The sequence below is a fragment of the Convolutriloba macropyga genome, chromosome 9 (genome assembly GCF_964194025.1).
Source record: "Convolutriloba macropyga chromosome 9, txConMacr16.3, whole genome shotgun sequence".
In the NCBI taxonomy this organism is placed as follows: Eukaryota; Metazoa; Xenacoelomorpha; order Acoela; family Convolutidae; genus Convolutriloba; species Convolutriloba macropyga.
This window is the reverse complement of record NC_134476.1, coordinates 43,889,609-43,917,501: the sequence shown is the minus strand read 5'-3', so window position 1 is coordinate 43,917,501 and position 27,893 is coordinate 43,889,609. Positions and strand designations below refer to the sequence as shown.

General features: G+C 33.6%; 1 protein-coding gene across 2 annotated transcripts in view; it reads left to right on the top strand.

The window, feature by feature from the left end:
- The first annotated feature begins 2,618 nt into the window (after positions 1–2,618).
- Positions 2,619–27,893, top strand: part of LOC142345793 (5-hydroxytryptamine receptor 1D-like) — a 127,817-nt gene continuing 102,542 nt past the window's right edge. The window contains exons 1-2 of one of the 2 annotated variants that reach the window (XM_075398152.1): positions 2,619–3,723; positions 3,963–4,127. The gene's annotated coding sequence lies outside the window, so the exon portion shown is untranslated. Of the gene's footprint in view, positions 4,128–27,893 lie in introns of both variants that reach the window. The other variant, XM_075398151.1, reaches the window with a different exon arrangement.

Below are 27,893 nucleotides of genomic sequence, written 5' to 3'. Positions count from 1 at the left end.
CCTTTTGGCTAATGTTGTGTTAGACCAGTTTGGGTCTATGTCTAATATCGCTAATCTTTTTTTATTGTTTGAATTAATCTTTCGACCATACCAGTACCTCTATGGTCACCAGCTGGTGCTAATATTCATTTTATATTTCTGTTTTCGCAGAATATGTCAAATTCTCTTGCTTTAAAGGCTTGTGCTTGGTCGCATCTAATTGAACGTGGTATTCCGTGTACTTTACAGTAGCTTTCAAGGTATTCTATAGCTGTGTTTGTGTCGCAGTTGTTAAATATTTCTGCATGTGGTTATCTTGACAGTCTATCGACTGTGACTAATATATAATTATTTTGTGTGTTATTCTTATATGGGATCGGGTCTGCAAAGTCCATCTGTTTTTCTTCGTTTGGTTCTACTGGTGACGATAATGAGCCTAGATTTGTTTTTGGGGTTATTGGTTTTAGATTTTTACCTTTTTGCAATGTCTGCAATGTCGTTTTTGCAATGTCTGCAATTATCGACAAATTTATGTTTTGTTTCAGAAAGGCGTTTGTAATTTCCTCTATCAAGTTTATTACAAACTTTTCATCGTCCTCATTTATTGGTGTTGGAGACCCTGATGGTTGTCTGCTTAAGTAGTCAGCAAACCCCAAATTTTTGTGCTGGCTGCGCCATGTCAAGGAGGCAATTTGAATATGCGATCTGTCGTGTAATTTGAGGATTTAAACTGTTTCGAATAGGGGATGACCAAACCAGTTGGTTATCAATATTTCTGTTGAAGGAGGTTGTTGACGGTACAATTGATGTGTCTATTTCTTGACTCCTATGAGTTTCGCTATTCTCTAATGGCAAACCAGATTGTGCAGTAACATTTAATTGGCCACGAGGCGACCGTATCATAACGCTATATTTTCTCGTTAACACTTTTTCTGTGTAACAGACAGGTTGCTGCAAAAGAGCAACTAACACCAAATGGTACTTATTTATAAAGACAGTATTTAAATAACATATGCATAAAGTGTTTATACGTAGATAGTTTAAGGCTTGGTTACTGACTCCTACACACTGGATACTCCTGTATCACATTATTATTATTATTATTATTATTTTTATTATTATTATTGTTATTATTATTATTATTATTATTATTATTATTATTAATATTATTATTATTATTATTTTATTATTTTTATTATTTTTATTATTATTATTATTATCATTATTATTATTATTAATATTATTCTTACTATTATTATTTTTATTATTATTATTATTATTATTGTTATTATTTATTTATTATTATTATTATTACTATTATTATTATTATTTTTATTATTATTATTTTTTTTATTATTATTATTATTATTATTATTATTATTTTTATTATTATTATTATTTTTATTATCATTATTATTATTATTATCATTGTTTTATTATTATTATTATCGTTATTATTTTTATTATTACTATTGTTGTTGTTATTATTATTATTAATTATATTATATGTTTTAATTTAGATTTTCTAATTTTTCGTACGTTCGTTGTGCATTCAGATCGGCCGCTTTATAGATTTTCTGTTTTTTTGATCGGTTTCCTATATAGTTTCACCTAGGTAATCTAATTGAAAAGAAAGTGATATATTCAAAGAAAGGAAGAAAGAAACAAAGAAAGAAAGTTTCCTCCGAATTTAATTATGTGTTACAGATATAAACAAAAGTTATAGAACAAGAAAGAGCAAATAAACAGGTGTCACTTATTATCTACCCTACCTAGTATTTATTTATTTCTCGTATTTATACTCGAAATCGCACCTCAGATCTTGACCGTCACTCTAATAAAAGAGTATAGAATTTTTTCCGGCGGAATTTGATGTAATCCGTCTTTGTAATGCATGATTTCTTGTATTGCTCAACGTTTTTTAATTTTTTGCGAAAAGTCATATGAACGGCTCAGTTATCTTTTTTCGTTTAATTGGTCAAAAACAATTAGTATTCAATGCTAGAGACCACTAGCTATCAAAAACAAAAGAAAAGAAAATTTTTCTTCGTCGATGTTTCAGCGGTGTCAGCTTCTAAAAATAAATAACTGTTGCGAATGCGGTAAACTTCTCTAACAGCTCGAATAATGCTGAAAATGCTGCAAAATAGTTTTCTTTTAACCGCAATTCTAACGTTATTTTCCTTTGATTCCGTGGCACAGGTTTTTAGTTTTTCAATAGCGAGCCTTACTTTTTAGATGGTTCAAGTATACTAATCTAAATTGATAGGGTTCTGATGGGAGGGATCAAGGCTGTTGCATATAGCGTCGCAATCTTGCGATTCGGACCTATGCCGTTTGCAAACAAAACGCATAATGTGTAATGCAGACTTATTGTTTGTTTGTTTTTTGTAAAGTGTCTGTTTGTATGAAAATATTACATTTATTTTAAGTCTGATATGTATCAGTCAATCCACTAATAGCGTGCTCTTGTAAAGTGTGAAAAATAGTTGCGGTCACAATGAGAAGTGGAAAAAGAGTGAACGAATGAAAGAGCTCGATTGTTACTTGATATGAGCTGAATTTAATCAAGAAAGTAATAAAGCAGCGATTAAGAGCTGACACTCAAACAATACAATCTTTTTATTGTTTTGCTTCATTTGACGTTTGAGAGTATTTTCTGAAAGAATCAAAATAAAAGCAAAACTTTATCGCTTTTTCCACTCCAGCGTTCAAATATATCATTTTTCTAACAGGTTATCGGCACTTTAAAAAACATCGTTATTCATACGTTATGTTCGCTCGTAATGCTAAAATTTTAACATTCTGGATTCTTTTAATTAGGCTATGAATTTGTGGACTTACGAAATTTTTGTGTTCCATATCATTAGTTTGTCTTAATCGAAGCTCGAACTCCTTAAGAGCTTGTATTTGTGTGGTAGAATATAAAAAAAGCTGGCCAAATATTAATTCCAATAACCATATTTTTTTCAGCTGGTTAAATTTTGAGTTCACGGATAAATAGATTAATATAAAGTGGATACCGAAAGACTATTTGTATAGATAGATCACTATAACAGTCGTGGTGCTTTTATAATTGTCATAACTAATCAATTATTTAATAACTTTTCCCACTTTTACATATCTTTACACTTTGAACTTTATAGTTGTTCTTCCCACTTTTTATTGAGCTGAGACTTAAACAAACTGCGCATTGCATGATTAAAACTGCGTCATTTTCCAATTCATTACTGCCATATTTAGTCTTTTTCGGTAAATTTCTTTAACTGCATCATCTTCACAAACAAATTTACTTTCAACAAACGGGTATTAATTAAATTTCCCAGGTTACCAACTTGTTTATTTTCCACGTTTGAAAGAATCTATTTGTAAACAATAAAGTACGTCACTGCAAAAATAACGAATGGTAATTTCTACTTAATACGACATACTGAATGTAAAACCGCTTAGTTTGATTTTTGCCGCGTAGAAGCAATTTGGTTTTAATATTTGTATTGATTATTTTAAAATCCTTTTAAAGCTTTACAATTTTTCTTTGCCAGTAGACTAAACACTGTCTATCTTTTTCTAAAGCAGTACACTTTTTGCCTCACACACACACGTGAATAAGTCGGAACTCGACTTCAGAATTGAGACCTTGAATCTTGGTTATATTGGAGAAGAGTTATACAAAATACTATTTTATTGATAAATTTTATTGGTTTAGTCTTGACAGCTATTTTTACTTGTCTACCAGTCGAAGAAGTATAACTTGAATGCACTCACTCAGGGGTAAATATAAATTGAATAGGTTTGATAGCTATTTGGTGATGGTTATAATCTAGTTATAATACACCTATTTATCTTTAGTTGGCTAGACAGCAGTTAATGTTTCCATAGACCCACCCCACTTATTCCCCCTTGGATTGAAAAGCCAGCCCTAATTACTTAGATAAGACTTATACCCTCACAGTGCATTCATCTGCATTACAATACACAACAAGATCAACCTTATTCACACACAGAAATTGGGAAGTGATTTTATGTCCTGCAATTGTTTCTGAAATTTGTACCACGCCCTTTAATTACTTTTATTGTTTGTTCAAAATTAATTATTAATCCTCATTCTTATTCATTATGGTTTGTTTCAATTTCATTGATAAGATTGCGTGCGTGTATATGCTTCGGTATTTAGGGTTTGTCATTTTCGAAGTAGAAATTTACCGTCGTTGAAAATAACGTTGAAGCGAGTCGTTTGAGCACAAACGTGTGACTTCAGACCACCGACTAAAAAATTCGTATGTAAAAATCGAAGAAAAAGATTGACACTTTAGTATTTCTCCTAATGATATTGAGAAAAAGATTTATGTGAGTAAAGAGGTATATACCTTATCTAATGTACAAAAATGGAACGGTTATGCAAAACAATTCTGAGAGGACATTACTTCGATTCATCAACACTTAATCTTATATTTCACGGGTTTCGCTAATTGAGGCACCAATTATGAGATCTTTTTGCAAGTTTTGTCCATTTGTATCACACGAAGCCTCAAGTTTCTCTACTTTGTTGAATTTTTATCGATGACAATTTCTTAAACTTTTTTTTGTTTTTATTGTAGTCAAAATGTTTCGAAAACTTTGAGTCGGTTAGAGTATACACTCTAAAGAGAAAGTTGTGATCATAAGATGGAGCTTGAAGTGTGGACCAGTTGGCTGAATGGAGAAAACAGAGCTACAATCAATTAGGAAATTGTCGAGCGCAACCCAAAAATGTCCCAAATTTCATCCTCACTATTATGATGCTGATATGAAATCAACACAACGAGCTTGTTTACTATTTTTCGTTTAGTAATTTATTTGTTTTATTGCATTCATTGGAAAATGAAACGCTTTTTCGCTTAAAATTTTTGTAGTTACCAAAAACATTACAGTTTCCATGGTATAAAACAGTATTTTGTGTGGAAAAGATGACGCAAAATAGTCACATTTTGAACTATTTCCAATTTTGAGCAGTATTTCTTTCATAACAAGAACAGAAAAAGTCGGACACTGACATGGCTTGCCTAATGCTGTGGGAGCAAATTGATGGCTCCAATTGCATAGAAAAAGTTTTTTTGTTAGTTGTACTTGCATTATATAGAAATAATTTTTTTAAAGATCTTTATTTCATTTGGTTTTTCAAAAAAACTTCGCCCTTTTTGGCTCATTCTTAAAAGTTTTGTCGGTCACTTTAGTGAACACCATTAATTGAAAATAAATTCTCCTGACATAAAGGACTCTTCGAGTCATTTCCTGAGTTCTTGCTCCCGATCATGTTTTTCGATTAGAATAAATCACATTTCATTTCTGACTAATCTAGTTCATTGTTGCTACTGAATAGAATATGAATCTATTGACTCATTGAATTAGGCAATATAGTAAATACGTTCAAGGTCAAATAAGTAAAATTAAAAATATGGACTAAGCCGAGAAAGAAGTCATTAGATAAATAGCATTTTGTTAAGAGGCTGAAATAAATAGAATTTTAGATTTGAATTGAAACTGCACACCAAATTAAAACACTTTTTTGTTTTCTGACGTTTGGAAAAATTGTTCTTCTTCTGTTTCAACTCCGATGTGCGTTTATCTTGATTACTTTTTTGGCAAAAAAAAATTTTGGCTATGTTGCAAATTGGTTTAAAATTAATTGATATCTTTTTCTTTCGTTGTAAGGAGACGTGTATTAAAAAGACAAAAACAGAATTAAAAAAAACTTATAACGGTCTTCTTCTCCAAGATTTTAGATGAGATGTTTTTTTAAAAATTATCTTTAGTGGGCAGTTGAATACGGTTCCAATGTAACGAAAACAATGAAATGAGAAATTGTGGGAATCGAAAAAACTTAAACCGATTAGGCAGAGAAAATTATAAAACAATAAAGAAAGGAAAAATTAGTTTTCTTTTTTCATTCTTGCAGTTGTTTTCTACGTATTCATCCGCCTGAAATTGAAACCAATTTAAGAACTCTGATACTTTGGATGTACACGAAAAGTATAGGAAACAATTTTTCTAGAGAACGATGAGACTACTACTAAGCGAAATTGAAATACTATTAATCTTCATTCTCATTAATTATGGTTTCAATTTCATTGATATGAATGCGTGCGTGTATATGCTTCGGTATTAGGGTTTTTCAATTTCGAAATAGAAATTTACCGTCGTTGAAAATAACGTTGAAGCGAGTCATTTCAGCACAAACATGTGACTTTAGACCACCGACTAAAAAATTCGTATGCAAAAATCGAAGAAAATAGATTGACACTTTAGTATTTCTCCTAATGATATTGAGAAAAAGATTTATGTGAGTAAAGAGGTATATACCTTCTTATCTAATGTACAAAAATGGAACGGTTATGCAAAACAATTCTGAGAGGACATTACTTCGATTCATCAACACTTAATCTTATATTTCACGGTTTTCGCTAATTGAGGCACCAATTATGAGATCTTTTTGCAAGTTTTGTCCATTTGTATCACACGAAGCCTCAAGTTTCTCTACTTTGTTGAATTTTTATCGATGACAATTTCTTAAACTTTTTTTTGTTTTTATTGTAGTCAAAATGTTTCGAAAACTTTGAGTCGGTTAGAGTATACACTCTAAAGAGAAAGTTGTGATCATAAGATGGAGCTTGAAGTGTGGACCAGTTGGCTGAGTGGAGAAAACAGAGCTACAATCAATTAGGAAATTGTCGAGCGCAACCCAAAAATGTCCCAAATTTCATCCTCACTATTATGATGCTGATATGAAATCAACACAACGAGCTTGTTTACTATTTTTCGTTTAGTATTTTATTTGTTTTATTGCGTTCATTGGAAAATGAAACGCTTTTTCGCTTAAAATTTTTGTAGTTACCAAAAACATTACAGTTTCCATGGTATAAAACAGTATTTTGTGTGGAAAAGATGACGCAAAATAGTCACATTTTGAACTATTTCCAATTTTGAGCAGTATTTCTTTCATAACAAGAACAGAAAAAGTCGGACACTGACATGGCTTGCCTAATGCTGTGGGAGCAAATTGATGGCTCCAATTGCATAGAAAAAGTTTTTTTGTTAGTTGTACTTGCATTATATAGAAATAATTTTTTTAAAGATCTTTATTTCATTTGGTTTTTCAAAAAAACTTCGCCCTTTTTGGCTCATTCTTAAAAGTTTTGTCGGTCACTTTAGTGAACACCATTAATTGAAAATAAATTCTCCTGACATAAAGGACTCTTCGAGTCATTTCCTGAGTTCTTGCTCCGGATCATGTTTTTCGATTAGAATAAATCACATTTCATTTCTGACTAATCTAGTTCATTGTTGCTACTGAATAGAATATGAATCTATTGACTCATTGAATTAGGCAATATAGTAAATACGTTCAAGGTCAAATAAGTAAAATTAAAAAAAATGGACTAAGCCGAGAAAGAAGTCATTAGATAAATAGCATTTTGTTAAGAGGCTGAAATAAATAGAATTTTAGATTTGAATTGAAACTGCACACCAAATTAAAACACTTTTTTGTTTTCTGACGTTTGGAAAAATTTTTCTTCTTCTGTTTCAACTCCGATGTGCGTTTATCTTGATTACTTTTTTGGCAAAAAAAAATTTTGGCTATGTTGCAAATTGGTTTAAAATTAATTGATATCTTTTTCTTTCGTTGTAAGGAGACGTGTATTAAAAAGACAAAAACAGAATTAAAAAAAACTTATAACGGTCTTCTTCTCCAAGATTTTAGATGAGATGTTTTTTTAAAAATTATCTTTAGTGGGCAGTTGAGTACGGTTCCAATGTAACGAAAACAATGAAATGAGAAATTGTGGGAATCGAAAAAACTTAAACCGATTAGGCAGAGAAAATTATAAAACAATAAAGAAAGGAAAAATTAGTTTTCTTTTTTCATTCTTGCAGTTGTTTTCTACGTATTCATCCGCCTGAAATTGAAACTAATTTAAGAACTCTGATACTTTGGATAGAAAAGTAAAGTAAATTACACGAAAAGTATAGGAAACAATTTTTCTAGAGAACGATGAGACTACTACTAAGCGAAATTGAAATACTTCGTTCGTTTTTATGCTGATTTCTCCGGTATCCTGAAAAATTAATTTTTGGAATCATTTAGGGTCTAAATTTACAGCATCGTAAATTCAACAGAGTATTTGAAATTTGCCATTACTTATTGGATTATATAGAATGATCTAAGTAATTTGAAAAAATTTATTAATTTTTGTGGTCACTCACGTTGATCCCCCATCCTATAGTTCAATGTATATCGATATAATTTTTGTTTTGCAGAGTAGCACCAATATAAAAATACTTCAGATGAGAACAACAGAAAATCTTGTTGTTTGAAAAGAAAAGGAAAATGCTCAATTTTCTATTTTCTGTTGATTATCGCAGACGCTTCAAAGGATATTCTTTTTGATGGTCTAAACTGTTTTAAATTGACTGCTAATTTTACTTCAGTGGAAATCTGAAACAGACAGTAGATTATATTGGATTTCACCAACAAATAAAACTCAAATAAGAAGTTTTTAGAAAATAGAATCTTACTTTCACTGTAAATATCTATGAATGCACGCTCTACTTTATAATCTTGTAATTTTAGTTCTTGCGACATGACTTAGTCCTCGCAGTTTAGCATCAAAATTAATAAATTTATTCTATAAGGGTATTTCAAACACATGACAAAAAAACAATTTGATGAAATATTTTGTTGCTTTGTCTTTGGAGATTTAAAAATTGTTTTACGCTTGTGATGATCGTTTAACTCATAGTGATTACCAATCCATTTAATCATATATCCAAATTATAGGAATTTAGATCTGAATCTTTACATTGTTTTTGTTTTCAATAATGAAAAGTACAGTTTTTTAATGAAATTGATTTTTTGCTGCAAAAACATGCCAGAATCATGTACTCCAATTTTTTAAATTTCTCTTTTGGCTGCTTACTGGTTTGATCATCTGTTGAAATTTTGAAGTGACATCTGGACAATATAAATTGAAATGAATTGAAGAAAAAATTATGTTTCTTAGTCCTGATCCGTTCTTCTCCTCTGATGCTTGGTTGACTTTTGATAATACTTTCACCAATTGATCCAAAATTTTTTGCAGCGTAAAAGCGGCATACACCAGATTCTGCACGCTTGAGTAAAGTGATAAACAAAAACGTCCGTTTGTCACTTAGAAAAAAACAAATAAGAAAACTGATTTCCGGTTTGTAGCGCAAATCTTGAAAAAAATCGCTGAAGTTCACCTCCTGCGAAAAGGGAACTTGATACGATAACCTACTCCAATTTCGGATTTCATTTTTTTCATTACCAAAAAAATTATCTCTGGATGCGTTTTTTGAACTACATGACTCTGAAAATCAGTTAATCAATGCAGAATCAGTTAATGATGCCACAATTGGTTTTTCATCTGGTAAAATTGTTTCAGCATAAGGCCTCTGAATTATTCATTTTTACAAAATAAAAAGTTAAATGCAATATTGCTTCAAAAAAGGTTCAATTTGAGTTCCAAAAACTATATTCTCATCTGGTTTTCTGTTCAGTTTATTTTTGCCGATCGATTATTCATCGAACAGAGTTGCGACTGGTGTCACTAGAAAGCTTGTCAACGGTAAAATATCAATTTAAAATGTTTTTTGTATCTTTTATTACGAGGAGTTAATGAGGTTTGAAGTTTTGTGATAATTAGGCTAGCTTCCGTTGTTTTTTTCACATTTTTCGTATTTTTTGCAAACTGCTCGAAAATATGATAAAATTAGTAACGATAGTATTTTTATTTTAAGAGTAAAAATAGCAGGGAATTGCTTAATTTTGAACCAACGCTTATGGCTAAAATTTTGCTTCAATTTTAGATAAATTTATCATTTCCTGCGTGAAAAATTGCAGCAAACATCCTTCTTTAGGTCTCTTTGTCCAATTTAACTGTATTTCTGATATAGAAACCACTGAAACATTTAAATTTTTACAGATGAGTGAAACTTTTATCTCTGGTTTCTCTGAAAGCGTTGTAGAGCTAACAATTTGGTGGCTTTTTGCTACTTCGTATCCAAATTTATCGAAATTGCATTGTTTCTTTTCGATATACCGAGAATTTTTCTCGGTAAAACAATTATTTCAAACAATAAAGTTTTTCAACAGCCTCGCAGGGATAACTATTCCAGTTGTAGTCTCGCCGTTGATATTTGCAATGAAAATTTTGGATTGTCGTTTGATTACAGACAAATCCCCTTTTGTTTTAGTAAAACTGAATTAATGAGAGATTTAACTTATGTTAAATTAAGGCCAAAAGAAAAAATATAGGTATTTTTATGCTAAGGAGCTACTAAAGAAACTATCAAATGCATTCAGCTGGTATCCAATAGTTTTTCGTTACTATAGCTCAATAATTAAACGAAAATCATTATTTACTTTCAATATATCCATTTTCCATGTTTTTTTGGCTATTTGGTTGAAGTCTGAAACAGTTATTTGCTTTGTTAGGCGAGCAGCATTGGTTTAGTTATGGACTTTTGAAAACCAAAAATTTTTTCATTGTAAGGGGGCGCTGTTTTTTTTAATTGAAGTTTTTGTCTTTTTTGTTTTTTTTATGTCAATAGCAGATCAGAGTTATTTCAAATCACAGCACTTTTATTGATGAATACAATGTACTTGCAAAATAAGGTCAATGAATTTAGAGTTTAAGTAAAATTTTCAACCAAAAGCTTATGGTTATTCGTCTTCAGCGCCATTTTTGCAAGTAATTTTTTAGCGAAAATTTGAGTTTTGCGTGTTTTCGTCGTTATTTTATAGTCTTTTGCCTTTGTCTAGTAATAAGCACGCCCAATAGGCGATGACAAAATGACCTATTTCCATTGATTTATTGAGAGGATATGTTTGCCGTTAAATTGTCAAAACAATTATATCAAACAATCACGTTTTTCAACGGGCTCGCAGGGATAACAATGCCAGTTTTGGTCTCGAAGTATATTTTTGCAATGAAAAAAAATGGATTGTCGTTTGACTCTGTCCGTTAGATACTATTTTCGGCAATTTTCTTCGTCTCAATTACTGACAAATCACCTTTTCTTTTGTAAAACTGAATTAATGAGAGGTTTCACTTATGTTAAATTAAAGCCAAAAGAAAAAAATGTAGGTATTTTTATGCTAACGAGCTACTAATCAAACTATCCAATGGATTCAGCTGGTATCTAAGAGCTTTCCGTTACTATAACTCGATAATTAAAAAAAATCATCATTTACTTTGCATATATCCATTTTTCTATGTTTATTTGGCTATCTCGGTGAAGTCTGAAACAGCTTTTGTTTTGCCAGCCGAGCAGCTTTGGTCTGCTTATGGACTTTCGAAAATCAAAAATTGTAATTCGTCTTTCTCACTGTAATTATGGTTATTCGTCTTCAGCACCGTGTTTGAGTAAAAAAAAAATTTGCAAAAATTTGAGTAGTGCATGTTTTTGTTGTTATGTTATAGTCTTTTGACTTTGTCTGGTAATAGGACGTCTAATAAGTGGTAACAAAATGACCTATTTCCTTTAATTCATTGAACGCATATGTTTGTTATTACTTATGATTCTGAAAAAAAGTTTCACAAGAAAAATTTTGGTTTCTTTTCCGATTTGCCAATTTGGTCGAATTTTTCTCACCTTATAGCGTTGTGCCAGAAAACTGAGAGAGTCACCTCTTCTTTGAAGTGAGTTGCTGTTTAATCATTTAAATAATGGTTAATTGTTTATGATTCTGAATTTTTTCAGAACGTAATTTTGGATACTTTCCATTTTTTTGGGTTCTCTTCTGCTTTCTGGTCAATTATTCACATTAAGAACAAGTCACATATCTAATTAACGTAGTTATAGGAAAACGCAATTGATTATATTTGATGTTATTTCTGAATAGAATATGATTTTGGCTTTGAGTCACAACTTTTTTGTTGTTGGACATTTTCCAATATTTGTGGTGATTTTTTGGTTTTTTGTTCAGTTATTACATTACTCAAAAGTTACATATCACCCTACTGGCTTTGAAAGAAGGCGCAATTGATTATATTGAATGTTTTTGATGAATAGATTATGATTTTAATGCAATCAACACCATTGTCTCCCAATAATTTTTTTTATTCTTGCCTGTATTTCTGTGATTGTTTATTTTTGTATTCTTAAATAAGACATTCTTGATAATCAATGGACTGAATGGTTTCCTAGGGGTTATAAGTGAGCTCCTAATTGTTTTCACGTCTTTGAAATTGAGTGTTTTCAATGAGTAGAGGCGTATTTTTCAACTTTTTTTGTTTTTGTCTACCTGTCAATTATTCTTATTAACGCATTATATCTTTTCTGTCATAAAACCATAAAGTTATATATTTTTTCTGATGAACTCAAGTGAATTGTTTATTAAGATTCTATATGTTTCAAATTGAACTATTATTTTTTATTAGACATTTTTAAATAAAATGGATAGACCTTGAATCTTGCTCGTAATTAATGCTACTTGTTTTTTTATTTTGTCGTCTGTCTTGCCTCGTGGTCTCCTGAATAGACGGCGTCATCGGCACTCCATTGAGGCACTAATTTATTTTTCTAAGTGCTTTGAGTTTAAAGCAACTTTTAAAATGGATACCCCAATTGTTTTCGAACTAAATATGAGTTTCTAAAATTTTTCTCTATTTTCTTCATTTGGTAGATAATTAAGTCAAAAATATGGCTGCGGAGGGTCAGAACATTAATTGCGAACGCACAATACCAAACCTTTTGATATTCCGTTGATTACTCTAATTAGAACACTGACAGTTAGGTTTTTAAGAATTTTTATAATATGCACTGACTTTTTATGCTTCTGAAAACTGTCTGAAATGTGTGACTTAGGTGTAAACACTATTGAGCCCAGATTGAGGGTCCCAGACAGAAAACCCATATGTCCAGACTGTCCCAGACAAAACATGTCTATGCCCAGACCACCCAATACGGAACGTACCTATGTCCAGACTTTTGTGCGTTCAAAAATTTTTGTGCTTTCTTCGTGTGTTCAAAAGTCCCTATGTCACAAACTTCTGTGAGTTCAAAACCGCACACGACCAGACTTTCGTGCGCTCTAAACCAAAGTTCGTGTGCTCAATTTTTGAAAGTGTGTTCATGTCTAGTGCGTTCAAAAACACCTATATCCAGACTTTCGTGACGTCCAAAAATTTTGTGCATTCTAGGGTCACTATGTTAAGACTTTCGTTCTTTCAAAGTTGCCTGTCAGACTTTCGTGCCTTCAAAGTTGCTTATGTCCACACTACGTGCGTTCAAAGTTACCTATGTCCAGACTATCGTGCGTATATTCGTGTTTTCAGACCGTGTAATTTTGAACGCACGACACCCTCATCGTGCGTTCATTTCGGCCTGGACATATCAACTTTCTTTCTGGGACCTCAACCTGCCCTAGTCGAGACAGGATGTTAATCTTGCCAGATGTTGCAAGATTCTTGCAATATTAACATCCTAAATCGACTAGGGTGGGCAGTTTTCATTCCATTTACAGCCAGCCCTGTATTATAAAGGATTATATGGCGGGAAGATTGGAATTAAATTTTTGCTATAAATACTTGAGGCGATTTTAACGAATTTCTTTTAATAGAAATGGCCGTAATTTTTTTTTACTTAGACCAATTTTAATTTATTTTATGTCATAATGGCATATATGGCATTAATTTTTGCATGATGTTATCAATGATTTGAGAAATTAGACGTCTGAGAGAGTAACCAATCGCTCGTACAATTTTCTTGAAATCCAAAAAAATTGATGGCTGAAAGAGTTTTTTCCGCTTGTGATGTTTAAGTTATGTTGAATACTACACCAATTATACTGAAGAAAAGCCAACATGGTGCCCCAAAAGCGAAAAAGATAAGCTGAAGGTGTTCCTCCTAATCGGATCTGTTCTTTCATAAAATTGGCAATTGTTTGTTGAGTGTTCTGCTCTGTTTGAAATTATGCAGTTGCTTTCTCTTTACTTGTCGTTTTTGGTGCTATGTAGCACAATTTTTACAATCAACTACAACGCAGGCCAGAGTGGCTCCACTTTTCTTATCCAGACATGATCAGCGCCAAAATAATAGGCGTCGATTCTTTGCTTTGTGCTCCGGAAGGGAGTGGCAGAAAGATTACATTTGAAGAGCAGCAACAAAACAACTGTTCAACTGTGCAAATTTGGATAGAAGCGTGATTCGTATTTGTTCAATGCAATAATCGAAGCTGATAACTTGTTAATCCCACCTGATTTGTAAATAATTGCTAAAACCAATTTCGAATGGCTAACTGAAGATATGTGTTGCGAAATTGGAACACAGAAATTGTAAGAAAGGTCTTTTTCTCGGAATCAAAACTTTGTGCATAAATAAAACATAATCTGGTGTTTAATTTGAATTGTCTCAGTCGGAACGCAATCAGAAAACAGCAATGACGCACTGATTATGAAACGGTATTGAAAACAGTTTGCTTCAATCCTATTGAACAAGAACGACCTTCGTAGATATAGTGTAAAACCGCAAATTTATGAAAAGTTTTTAATAGTGCTTCTAACGTTGAAGGACAGATGCTGAATTAAACTGTTAGAAGCTTTTCAGTTCCGGGGATAAAGTCCGTAGAATCAACACCCTGTATCATAGCCTTATTTCATAGATTAGGAACGCACTAATTATCTCGAATAGTGACAAAAATGAACGCGCAAAAATTTCTACAGAAGGGTTGCCCTGAACATCTGCTTTGTACATAAGAGAAAACTCCAATGTTACTCTTCAAATGATGAATGAATGAGCTTTTAAAGTAGAAATTAAAAAGCTTGAATTTTGGGGCAGTAATTTTATTTTCAGTAAGCATTTATGATATGCTGAGAGCCAGATGACATCCCAGTTTTAAAATTGACCATTACGGGCCTCTATCGGTATCAAATTTTTGAGAATTTTACTCTCATTTTATTAACAGATTTCAGTTCTCTTATGTTAATAAATTGTGCGTGTGAAAACTCATACTTTAGAACTTTGCGGACGAAAAGGTGGTGTCCTATATGGAAATTTCAGTCAGTGCTTTCCAATTTTGAACTGAAAGTTGAAAAGTGAAAACCGCTTTTCACCTCAAAAGTTGTTTGACTGAAGCATTCAAAAAGAATTGCGCGGCAGATTAATGTCGCACAATTGTGCGGCAACGTCTAATATTAAATGTGCGGCACTGTCTAATCTAAAGATTTGTGCGGCAACGTCTAATCTTAAAACATTAAATAGTGAAATTGAGCGGCAAAAGGAATAAAAGGATTAAAATTATGTGAAATGACCTTACAGCTGAACGTAAGTACCTTTCACAATCATTTGATTCTATTTTTCATTTACAGGGTCTTAATTGTTTTGTGAAAACCACTTTCAGAAAATTGAAGCGCCTTCCGCATTGAATGGAAGTCGGCAACTGAAAGTGCGCCATTCACTTTCCTTGAAAGTAGGTTTGTTTTTTCGGTACCCGTAGTCGCTAATGACGAAAAACTATTGCTATGCCCCTAGAAGCAGCAAAATGTTTTGTAGAAGGCCATATTATCTTTCAGAAATTTCGAAAAAAAAACTGATTCTTAAATTTTTTTAACTCGACAAATTGACAATCACTTACAAGCATGCCAAAAAACAACAAACTTTATAATTCAATACGTATTTACGCAAACAAATGAAACAAAATTTAAGAAGTTGAATGCTGCGCTTAATTTTGTGCTGGAACTCCGGAGATTTTTTATCACCATTTTTCTTTAACTTATGTATAAAGTCATAAGCAACGTTATGTCGGATTTATAGGAGGAAAATTGACCTCCGTGTTTTACTATTAACGTAGCTCTTTTCAAATGAAGAGACAATTATTTTAATATTTTGTTTGATGTTTTCATTCTATTTGAATCGCCAAATTACTTAGTTACAAAATTCATAGCCATTATTGATAATAATTTTGTTTATCTATTGACCGAACCAACAGCTTTTCAGCCCAATCTTATTGTAGTTCGGATAAAAATGCTCTATAGATTTGAAGACCCTCTCGTAGAGGAATGACTTAATTAGTATATTGAGCATCATTTCTGCTTCGCGGTTGTCCAGCTACCACTGAGAAGAGCTTCCCGCATCAAAGAGGCAATAGGTAATCCAGAAGATATTCTTATTCGTCAAAATTAACCAGCATAAAATAGATAAATAAAGGTCGTTTTTGACCATTTCAGACCTGATTTATGCAGTTTGTAGCAAAGATAATATGGAAAATATCTTTTTCAATATTTTGATATTTTTGCTTGAATTTATTGAATTTTGTTTGCTGCGAAATTAAATGTTCCGCCACGAGAGCTTTCATTTTTTGAGTTGTCATTAATGAATGACTACTCGAGCTTTTTTTCGTCTTAGCACAAAATTGTGTGCTTGTCTCCAATTGTGGAGGCAAAATATCAGCAATAATTTCAGGCTTTTTTGAGAGAACTCACTGAAAGGAAACTTGATAGGCTTGATAAGAGACGTGGAAGAACATAATCAATCTTTCCAAGACTTAGACCAGTTACGCCCGGTCTGAACTACAAGTCAAGATCAGTACTGGACCAGTCTAAGTGCAAGTCTTCGTGCACATATCAGTACTGCGCATGTCTTTTTTTGGCTGTTTCTTTGGCTATTTTTGACGTTTTTTGTCGGCTATCTTTGACTTTCTTTCGGTAATTTTTAACGGTTTTTTGTTTTTTTTTTGACATTTTTTCGGCTATTTTTGACGCTTTTTAGACGTGCCAAGTCTTGCACATCTTGGCCGAAAAGTGACTTGATCATACCTTTAAATAAGTACTGATATTAGACTTGCAATTAGACGTGCTCTGTACTGATATTGACTTGCCGTTCAGTCCAGGCATGCAATGATAACATCAACATATTCACAAACTTTGAAGATCTTTGCATGGGTACCAAGAAATAAGATTAATCAAAGGTTCAAGTAATTGCGAGTTTTTCTGAGCTGTTAATGAAGTCTTCTGTTCTCATTAAGCTGTTTTTAACTATTACTTGTGCCATTTCTATAGCGCATTAACTATAAGAAAAAATACATTATAATAATGCGTTTCTCGATAGGATATTTATCTATTTTTTGTCTTGTTTTTATGCATTTTGTTTAAATCCTTATCAATTGATGTTCACATTCGTGGCGGTCGTCACAAACACGTCAAACTCAAATACACCACCTTTTTTGTTAACGTTTATAGATACTATTGACACTTTTGTTCATAGTTTCTTTTTCCTTACTCTGGCTTTGTTTTTTTACTGTATATACACACAGCCATATATCCAAAAAGTGAACTAGAAACCGCTTTTTAATTAACCTAAAAGGTGTCGCTAATCCAGATTAAACTGTAAGCTTCAAGTCAAGCACACATTTTTGTACCTGAGAACAAATATAGGGCGTGTTTTGTTACATATCGTTGGTGGGACAAGCTCCTGTTTTAATCTGGTAATGTTTGAACTGAGAGGGATAATCTTTGAACTCCTATTAGAATATTAAAATTCTGTCATTTTTCAAAATGAACTGGCCTTCTCTAATCAAAACTGGAATACGTTCGTTTTAATAGAAATACAGTTTACATTACCCCTAACATTTTTCCAAACTTTCTCTCCAAACTTTTTGCTTTAATCATTTTCCAATGTTTAATTTTGATTTTTATTGTTATTTTTCGGAGTTTCTTTAAGGTTCATAATTAATGAAATCTTTGATATATTAGGAACTGACTGAGTTATCATATTCTTGTCCAGTATGAAGAGTTCATGCTCCTTTTCAATCTACGGGTAAAGCCCACACGGACAACCGGGTTCTCAAAGTGCATGTTTAATTTTATGCTCAACAGAATAGCATTTTATGTCACATTTATTCCCTACTACTGTTTGTTAACAGAATGAGATATTTCCAAAATTGTTTTTTATTTAATTCAAAGTTCACAGATGTCGCGCGTCATTTTGCAAATGACCTTTGATCACTTTGGGAAACAGATTCGGTTAGCAGAGGTTATACTATGAGTGGTTAAATAGTTAATAAAATTAGTTATTTCATAAGGAGGTGATATTTATGGCAAGTGGCTATTGATTGGTGTCGCTTATGAGTTTAATAGCCCAGTGGGGACTGATTTCTCTCTTGGGAATATCAGGCGAGAGGTGTGAACACGTGCATCAATTTATAAGCTTGTTTGGCACGATGGGTTTTTTATTCACACTCATAATTAAAACCCTGTTGTTACTCAAATGCAATTACAACCACGACCATCCGATATTACAATCATCCTTCGTTCTTCGGTACCTTGACCAGCCCCCTTCCCTCTGTCTTCCATCGCAACGAAGCAACAAACATTTCCCTCCGCATCAACACCACGCCACCCCATCCCACCCCCCCCCCCCCCCCCAAAAAAAATTACATTTTCCACCAATGTGATTTTCTGTTATTTAATGGCGATCAAATTTTTCAAGTTAGGTTTGTGGAGTGGACGAATTGCGAAGGCGTTTTCGGTGGTGGTGTTTGTGATGGTTTTTTTTGGGGGGGGGGGGGGGTGAAAAACTTGAGTACGCTTTCAAAAAATTGCATTTATTTGTGCCAGCTACCCCCAAAATGATTTTAGTTCTGTTCTTTGGCTAACTCTGACACCCCAAACCAAATAATCATCGTCATCCACATAAGTGTGGCAGAGAACCCTTGGGAAAAGAAACAAGGGAAGGGAGAGGGCGCCAGACAAGTTGAGTAAAGTGGTGAAAATTGACAAAAACTGGGATAAATACAAAATTTTGCACTGTTGAAGAGCGGGGAAAGGATGTGAATGGAATGGGGGGAGGGGGTTGGGTTAAAATAAAGGAGATACCTGTGTATGGTTTTAACTGTAGCAGGGTGGGCTATTTTTTGATAATTGTGGATGCAGACAGGCGCCTTCTGACGTCTTTCAGGCTAAAAATTAACACACTCTTTCGCACACATACACTCGTGTGATGAAGTATTTATTCAGACTGATTTTGTTTCTACTGTGAACAAGACTGAAGTGACAACACAATATTGTGTCACCTGCTGCTGTTAAGGCTATTGCAACTGGGTCTCCCCAGATTAAATACTACACACTCTTCTTAATGTTTTTTGTGTTTCTCTCTTATTCGACCTATTCTATATTTTAAAAGTGTGAATAAAGTCAACTTTCGCCGCCTCACACACGCTCTTTTTTATTCACGCACATGCTAAAAACGAATAAGGTTCTCTTCCGTTTGCCCCCCCCCCCCCCCACACACACACACACACACAATCACATCCATACCCCACCACCCCACCCGGGTGCATCACCTCGCCTAACTTTGGGCTCATTTGCTTAGGACTCATTTTAAATTTCCAATTTTTAAAATAAACTTAGCCTTGCTTTCTACTTGATTTAACTGAGGCTCATGTTTCTTTATTCTGAAATTTATATGTTGCTTATGTTCGTTTCGTAAATATGGTCACCTTGTCGTGTTACTTACGGCAGCGAATTAAGCCAATCATTTGACCCTTAAGCGTATTAAGAGAAGAAAAACCATTTATTATGAAAATTCAGCTGAGTGAAATTTTTGTAGGCTGCTTAAATAGTATAAGCAAAAAGGGTTTGCTATGATTTTCTATCATTTTTTTGAACAAGGAATTAAATGTTTATGACCCGAGGGTTAACCTTCAGCAGGCATTGTTAACAAAGTTATAAATAAGTTCACTGCCAGTAAAATGAAAACTCAACTGCCCTCCTGACTTTTGTGAGAAGAAATTAATTTTAAAACCACGCAAGACTCAGCTCTCAAACAGCGCAATTTTAAATGGACCAAGAAGGTGTCGCCACTTTCTCATGGACTTTTAGGTTGTGCGATGTGACTCTGACGTAATTAATGAGAAAGAGTGGTGGCATTTGTCGAAAACCATGTAGCGCTTCGAGATATAAGCGCGAATTCAAAGTGTCTTTAGCAGAGTATTAACCAAAAAATGGCTTTCAATGTCTTCAGGAGCAGTTAGTAGTATTAATAGAAACTACCATATGACTATAAGGGGGGTGGGGGTTAGGAACCCCTGCAAAGATATCTGCCACCGGAAAACTAAATTTTCTCTCTTAGTGAAATTCAGTTTTTATTGGTTAAGTTTCACCAGTCTGGGAAAAGTTTTTGGGTTGAACTTGACTGGTGAAACAACCCAAAAAAGTTGATTTCACTGAGAGAGAATTCAATTTCTCTATAAAAGAATTCTTTGTAGGGCAGAAGAGTAGTATAAGAAAATGGTGTGTATCGATACTAGGGGGGTCACGCACTGTAAGAAAACGACCCCCTCATTATTGGTCGAAAATTGCTACTTTTATTTTCGATAAATTCAATTTTCTACTTTCTGACCTTCGGTACTTTGAACGCTTCGTGTGAATTCTTTCTCTGCTTGTTATTATTCTTACGCGTATAAAATGCGCTTTAATAATTATATCCATCAGTAATCACAATGCTTACTGTGTGCTATATTTGAGTTGCATTTCACTAGCGCAATATAGATTTATTAATCTCACTTTGTTAATTTATTAAGTTCCGTGTGATAATTTATTAATATCAGTTTAATAATTAAGTCATCCTGAACATTCGCGTAGACCTTCATTATCGATAAATCATGTCTACATGTAGTGTTTAACAATAGTGACTAATTTCGGTTAGTTTCCCTTACTCCCTGTTGTTTTAAATGTTCAAATAATGCAGATATGTGCGGGGGAGTTCTGTACTTTTCCACGCCGTGGTACTTATTGAGCTATTTTTATATTGTCTGGTTTAAACGAGAAGTTAATAATTTTGTTGCACAATCTAGATTAATTAATAAGTTGTTTTACAGCCAATAATTATCAGTTCGGTGAATTTTATTGCTGTCGCAAAATCCCGATTATAAATGTGAACTTATTTACAGCCAATAACTTGTTAGTTCGGTAAGATTTAAGATACTCTGGTCAGACAAAGTCTATCCCAAGCAACACTTACAGACTCAATTAACACTTTGCAGTTTGATCTTAATTAAAGCTGACCTTCGGGATATTTGTTTTTGGTTAACAAGTTTTACCAACCAGAAAAAGATCAAGTCAATATGCTGCAGGAGGTTGGTATACTATCTTTTTCTAAAAGTGGTGAGAAATGTTTTCCCTAATCGGTATCTTTTTCACTTTCTAACTTTTCCCCACGTAAACTGATCCGAGTCACTTTCAAAGTGATGGTTGGGTTTTAGCAGTTTTCAATGGGTGGGTTCTAAATCTCTGATGGGCTGGAAGTATTGCTTTTGACTCCTTTGTCGTATACCATAAGAAAATGAAGTTTTGACTTAGTTTTTGCTCGGTCAGCCGAGGTATCAATACAAGTTCGTTTTCACTGTTACCAATTGTTGTTAGAATTCAAAAATTGGCTAGGTACCATTCATGTAGTCCAGGTATTGACGCACAAGTTTTTTGTACTATTGCCACTAACCGATACAAGCAAGCGGTTTACCCTTTAAGTGGAAGTTAGGACTCGATGGGTTACACAAAAGATAGTTTAAAAGCCGACAAGAACGATATTTTATATATATATATATATATATATATATATATATATATATATATATAGGTAAGAAGCGGAAAAAAGAATTAGAAGGAAGTGTATTTGTTGCACACAATAATACTAAAGCTTTATATGAAGTTCCAATTACTTTACAGGTTAATATTGTTACAACTGTTTCTGTTTCCTCTCCAGAGAAAGGTACGTTAATGGGTTTATAGAGACGTGAATATGAAAGCAGAGAAATGTTTCAATGTCCTCTTTTGGAGAAAGATGAGGAGATATGTGTTTATATAAAGCTTCATTTTGAGCCCGAAAATTAGATAGAAACTTTCTCTGAAAAGTATGTTTCTAAGCCAACTCAAGGTGAAACACTGAAAAACTATTAACGCAAAGACAATCAGGTAATTATTTTTTCTGAAAATAAACCTTTACCAAATTGCGTCCAAAAGTTTTAAACAGTCTTAGATGTTGAACTCGTTTGGTTACCAGTTTTGAGTTTTTAAATTGTTTTTTGACAACCTTCTTCCCTTTATTCTGATAGGGTTGGTTCTCACTGTTACTTGAATCCACATGCTTTTCGCTCTCCGAGTCATTGGAAGGAATACAGAAGCTCACAACTTGTCTTGTATGATTTCCTTGATATTTCGCTATTTTTGTTGCTTTTGGGTTTGTAGCTTCGATTCGTTTTTTGTTGTTTTCGTCATATGCGTCTTGACCAGAACGAAATGGCGAGAAGGTTGTCATAGCCATCCCATTTCCCCTATGCTCGTCGCTGTGACACACTTTTTTTGGCTGCACAGACAGTAGTTCAGAGTCTACTTCATAAGCCATAGAAATTGTAGAGCTTTGATCGGGCGAGGAACACAAGTCAACAACTTCTGTTACACGTTGTGGCTGACAAACATCACCTATCTCAGGGTCATTCACAACGCTCCGGCAAACACATGCTCCTAAAACCAAGCGGCTTTGAACAGCAACTATTTTTTATAGCTCTACAACTTAACGACTCCTCCATCAAATGGTATGTCACAAATTTATCTCACGCTATATTTGCTTTCATGGAGCAAAATAGTGTTCACTTTGTACCTCAGTTTCTTATAGTATACGACAAAGGAGTCAAAAGCAATACTTCCAGCCCATCAGAGATTTAGAACCCACCCATTGAAAACTGCAAAAACCCAACCATCATTTTGAAAGTGACTCGGATCAGTTTAGGTTGGGAAAAGTTAGAAATTGAAAAAGATACCGATTGAGAAAAAACATTACTCACCACTTTTAGAAAAAGATTGTATTCCAACCTCCTGCAGCATCTTGACTTGATCATTTTCTGGTTGGTAAAACTTGTTAACCAAAAACAAATATCCCGAAGGTCAGCTTTAATTAGGATCAAACTGCAAAGTTATAATTGAATCTCTAAGTGTTGCTCGGGATAGACTTTGTCTGACCAGGGTACTTTAAATCTGGTACCGAACTAATAAGTTATTGGCTGTAAAACAGTCCACATTTATAATCGGGATTTTGCGACAGCAAAAAAATTCACCGAACTGACAAATTTTTGTCTGTAAAACAGTTATTTAATTAATCTAGATTGTGCAACAAAGTTATTAACTTCTCGTTTAAACCAGACAATGTACAGTTAGCTCACTAAGTACCACGGCGCGGAAAAGTACAGAATTCACCCGCACAAATCTGCAATATTTGAACATTTAAAACAACAGGTAGTAAGGGGAAACTAACCGAAATTAGTCACTATGGTTAAGCTCTACATGTAGACATGACTTATCGATAATGAAGGTCTAAGCGAATGTTCAGCATGACTTAATTATTAGAGTGAAATTAATAAATTATCACACGGAGTTTAATAAATTAACAAAGTGAGATTAATAAATCTGTATTGCGCTAGTGAAATGCAACTCAAATATAGCACAGTAGTATAAAAAATGGTGTGTATCAATACTAAGGGGTGGGGGGGGGGTCACACACAGTAAAAAAACAACCCCCTCATTATTGGTCGAAAATTGCTACTTTTCTTTTCGATAAATTCATTTTTCTACTTTCTGAACTTCGGTACTTTGAACGCTTCGTGTGAATTCTTTCTCTGTTGTTATTATTCCTACGCGTTTAAAATGCGCTTCAATAATTATATCCGTCAGTAATCTCTATGCTTACTCTGTGCTATACTTGAATTGCATTTCACTAGCGCAATACAGATTTATTAATCTCACTTTGTTAATTTATTAAACACTGTGTGATAATTTATTAATATCACTTTAAAAATTAAGTCTTGCTGAAAATTCGCGTAGACCTTCATTATCGACAAGTCATGTCAACATGTAGTGCTTAACAATATTGACTAATTTCGGTTAGTTTCTTTTACTACCTGTTAATTTAAATGTTCAAATTTTGCAGATATGTGGGGGGGAGTTCTGTAATTTTCCACGCCGTGGTTCTTATTGAGCTATTTGTACATTGTCTGGTTAAAACGAGAAGTTAATAATTTTGTTGCAAAATCTAGATTAATTAAATAACTGTTTTACAGCCAATAATTTTGTCAGATTGGTGAGATTTAAAGGGCCCTGGTCAGACAAAAATCTATCCCGAGCAACACTTACAGATTCAATTATCACTTTGCAGTTTGATCCTAATTAAAGCTGACCTTCGGGATATTTGTTTTTGGTTAACAAGTTTTACCAACCAGAAAACGAACAAGTCAAGATGTTGCAAGAGGTTGATATACAATCTTTTTCTAAAAATGGTGAGTAATGTTTTTTCTCAATCGGTATCTTTTTCACTTTCTAACTTTTCCCAACCTAAACTGATCCGAGTCACTTTCAAAGTGATGGTTGGGTTTTAGCAGTTTTCAATGGGTGGTTTCTAAATCTCTGATGGGCTGGAAGTATTGCTTTTGACTCCTTTGTCGTATACCATAAGAAACTGAGGTACAATGTGAACACTACTTTGCTCCATGAAAGCAAATATAGCGTGAGATAAATTTGTCACATACCATTGGATGGATGAGTCGTTGTGTTGTAGAGCTATAAAAAGTAGTTGCTCTTCAAGACCGCTTGGTTTTTAGAGCATGTGTTTGCCGGAGCGTTGTGAATGACCTTGAGATATGTGATATTTGTCAGCCACAAGGTGTAACCGATGTTGTTGAATTCTGTTCCTCGCCCGATCAAAGCTCTACACATTCTGTGGCTTATGAAATAGACTCTGAACTATTGTCTGTGCAGCCAAAAAAAGTGTGTCACAGCGACGAGCATAGGGGAAATGGGATGCTGTGACACCCTTCCCGCCATTTTGTTCTGGTCAAGACGCATATGACAAAAACAACAAAGAACGAATCGAAGCTACAAACCCAATAACAACAAAAATTGCGAAATATCAAGGAAATCATACAAGACAAGCTGTGAGTTTCTGTATTCCTTCCAATGCTCGGAGAGCGAAAAGCATGTGGATTTAAGTAACAGTGAGAACCAACTCTATCAGGATAAAGGGAACGAGGTTGTCAAAAAACAGTTTAAAAACTCAAAACTGGTAACCAAACGAGTTCAACATCCAAGACTGTTTAAAACTTTTGGATGCAATTTGGTAAAGAGTTATTTTCAGAAAAAATAATTACCTGAATGTCTTTGCGTTAATAGTTTTTCAGTGTTTTACCCTGAGTGGGCTTAGAAACATACTTTTCAGAGAAAGCTGCTATCTAATTTTCGGGCTCAAAATGAAGCTTTATATAAACACATATCTCCTCTTCTTTCCCCAAAAGAGGACATTGAAACACTTCTCTGTTTTCATATTCAAGTCTCTATAAACCCATTAACGTACCTTTCTCTGAAGAGAAGAGGAAACAGAATCAGTTGTTACAATTTTAACCTGTGAAGTTATTGGAACATCATATAAAGCTTTAGTATTATTGTGGGCAACAAATACACTTCCTTCTATTTCTTTTTTCCGCTTCTTACCTATATAGATAGAAAATATCGTTCTTGTCGGTTTTTTAAACTACTTTCTGTTTATTGGTTAAATTTCACCAGTCTGGGAAAAGTTTTTGGGTTGTTTCTGGATTTTTTCCAAAAAGCTATAATAAGACTCTACAACTTAAGGAACATTCAATCACTTCTGCAGGCGGCAATCCAGCACTCGCAAGCTGCCATTTGACTGCAGAGGAGATAGGGGTATTAGGACTTCTGAGTAGTATAAGAAAATGGTGTGTTTCAATACTAGGGGAGTCACGCACTGTAAAAAAATGATCCCCTCATTATTGGTCAAAAATTGCTACTTTTATTTTCGATAATTTCATTTTTCTACTTTCTGAACTTCGGTACTTTGAACGCTGCGTGTGATTTCTTTCTCTGCTTGTTATTATTCATACGCGTATAAAATGCGCTTTAATAATTATATCCGTCAGTAATCACTATGCTTACTGTGTGCTATACTTGAGTTGCATTTCACTAGCGCAATACAGATTCATTAATCTCACTTTGTTAATTTATTTAACTCAGTGTGATAATTTAATAATATCAGTTTAATAATTAAATCATGCTGAACATTCGCGTTGACCTTCATTATCGATAAATCATGTCTACATGTAGTGTTTAACAATAGTGACTAATTTCGGTTAGTTTCCCTTACAACCTGTTGTTTTAAATGTTCAAATATTGCAGATATGTGCAGGGGAATTCTGTACTTTTCCACGCCGTGGTACTTATTGAGCTATTTGTACATTGTCTGGTTTAAACGAGAATTTAATAATTTTGTTGCACAATCTAGATTAATTAATAAACTGTTTTACAGCCAATAATTTGTCAGTTCGGTGAATTTTATTGCTGTCGCAAAATCCCGACTATAAATGTGAACTTATTTACAGCCAATAACTTGTTAGTTCGGTAAGATTTAAGGGACTCTGGTCAGACAAAGTCTATCCCAAGCAACACTTACAGAATCAATTATCACTTTGCAGTTTGATCTTAATTAAAGCTGACCTTCGGGATATTTGTTTTTGGTTAACAAGTTTTACCAACCAGAAAAAGATCAAGTCAATATGCTGCAGGAGGTTGGTATACTATCTTTTTCTAAAAGTGGTGAGAAATGTTTTCCCTAATCGGTATCTTTTTCACTTTCTAACTTTTCCCCACGTAAACTGATCCGAGTCACTTTCAAAAAGATGGTTGGGTTTTAGCAGTTTTCAATGGGTGGGTTCTAAATCTCTGATGGGCTGGAAGTATTGCTTTTGTCTCCTTTGTCGTATACCATAAGAAACTGAAGTTTTGACTTAGTTAATGCTCGGTCAGCCGAGGTATCAAAAGAAGTTCGTTTTCACTGTTACCAATTGTTGTTAGAGGTCAAAAATTGGCTAGGTACCATTCATGTAGTCCAGGTATTAAGGTACGAGTTTTTTGTACTATTGCCACTAACCGATACATGCCAGCGGTTTACCCTTTAAGTGGAAGTTAGGATTCGATGGGTTACACAGAAGGTAGTTTAAAAACCGACAAGAACGATATTTTCTATCTATATAGGTAAGAAGCGGAAAAAAGAAATAGAAGGAAGTGTATTTGTTGCCCACAATAATACTAAAGCTTTATATGATGTTCCAATAACTTCACAGGTAAAAATTGTTACAACTGATTCTGTTTCCTCTTCAGAGAAAGGTACGTTAATGGAATTATAGAGACGTGAATATGAAAACAGAGAAATGTTTCAATGTCCTCTTTTGGAGAAAGATGAGGAGATATGTGTTTATATAAAGCTTCATTTTGAGCCCAAAAATTAGATAGCAACTTTCTCTGAAAAATATGTTTCTAAGTGAACTCAGGGTAAAACACTGAAAAACTATTAACGCAAAGACATTCAGGTAATTATTTTTTCTGAAAATAACCCTTTACCAAAATGCGTCCAAAAGTTTTGAACAGTCTTGGATGTTAAACTCGTTTGGTTACCAGTTTTGAGTTTTTAAACGGTTTTTTGACACTCTTGTTCCTTTTATCTTGATAGGGTTGGTTCTCACTGTTACTTGAATCCGCATGCTTTTCGCTCTCCGAGTCATTGGAAGGAATACAGAAACTCACAACTTGACTTTTATGATTTTCTTGATATTTCGCAATCTTTGTTGTTTTTGGGTTTGTAGCTTCGATTCGTTGTTTGTTGTTTTTGTGATATGCGTCTTGACCAGAACAAAATGGCGGAAAGGGTGTCACAGTCATCCCATTTCCCCTATGCTCGTCGATGTGACAAACTTTTTTTGGCTGCACAGACAGTAGTTCAGAGTCTATTTCATAAGCCAGAGAATGTGTAGAGCTTTGATCGGGCGAGGAACAGAAGTCAACAACATCTATTACACCTTGTGG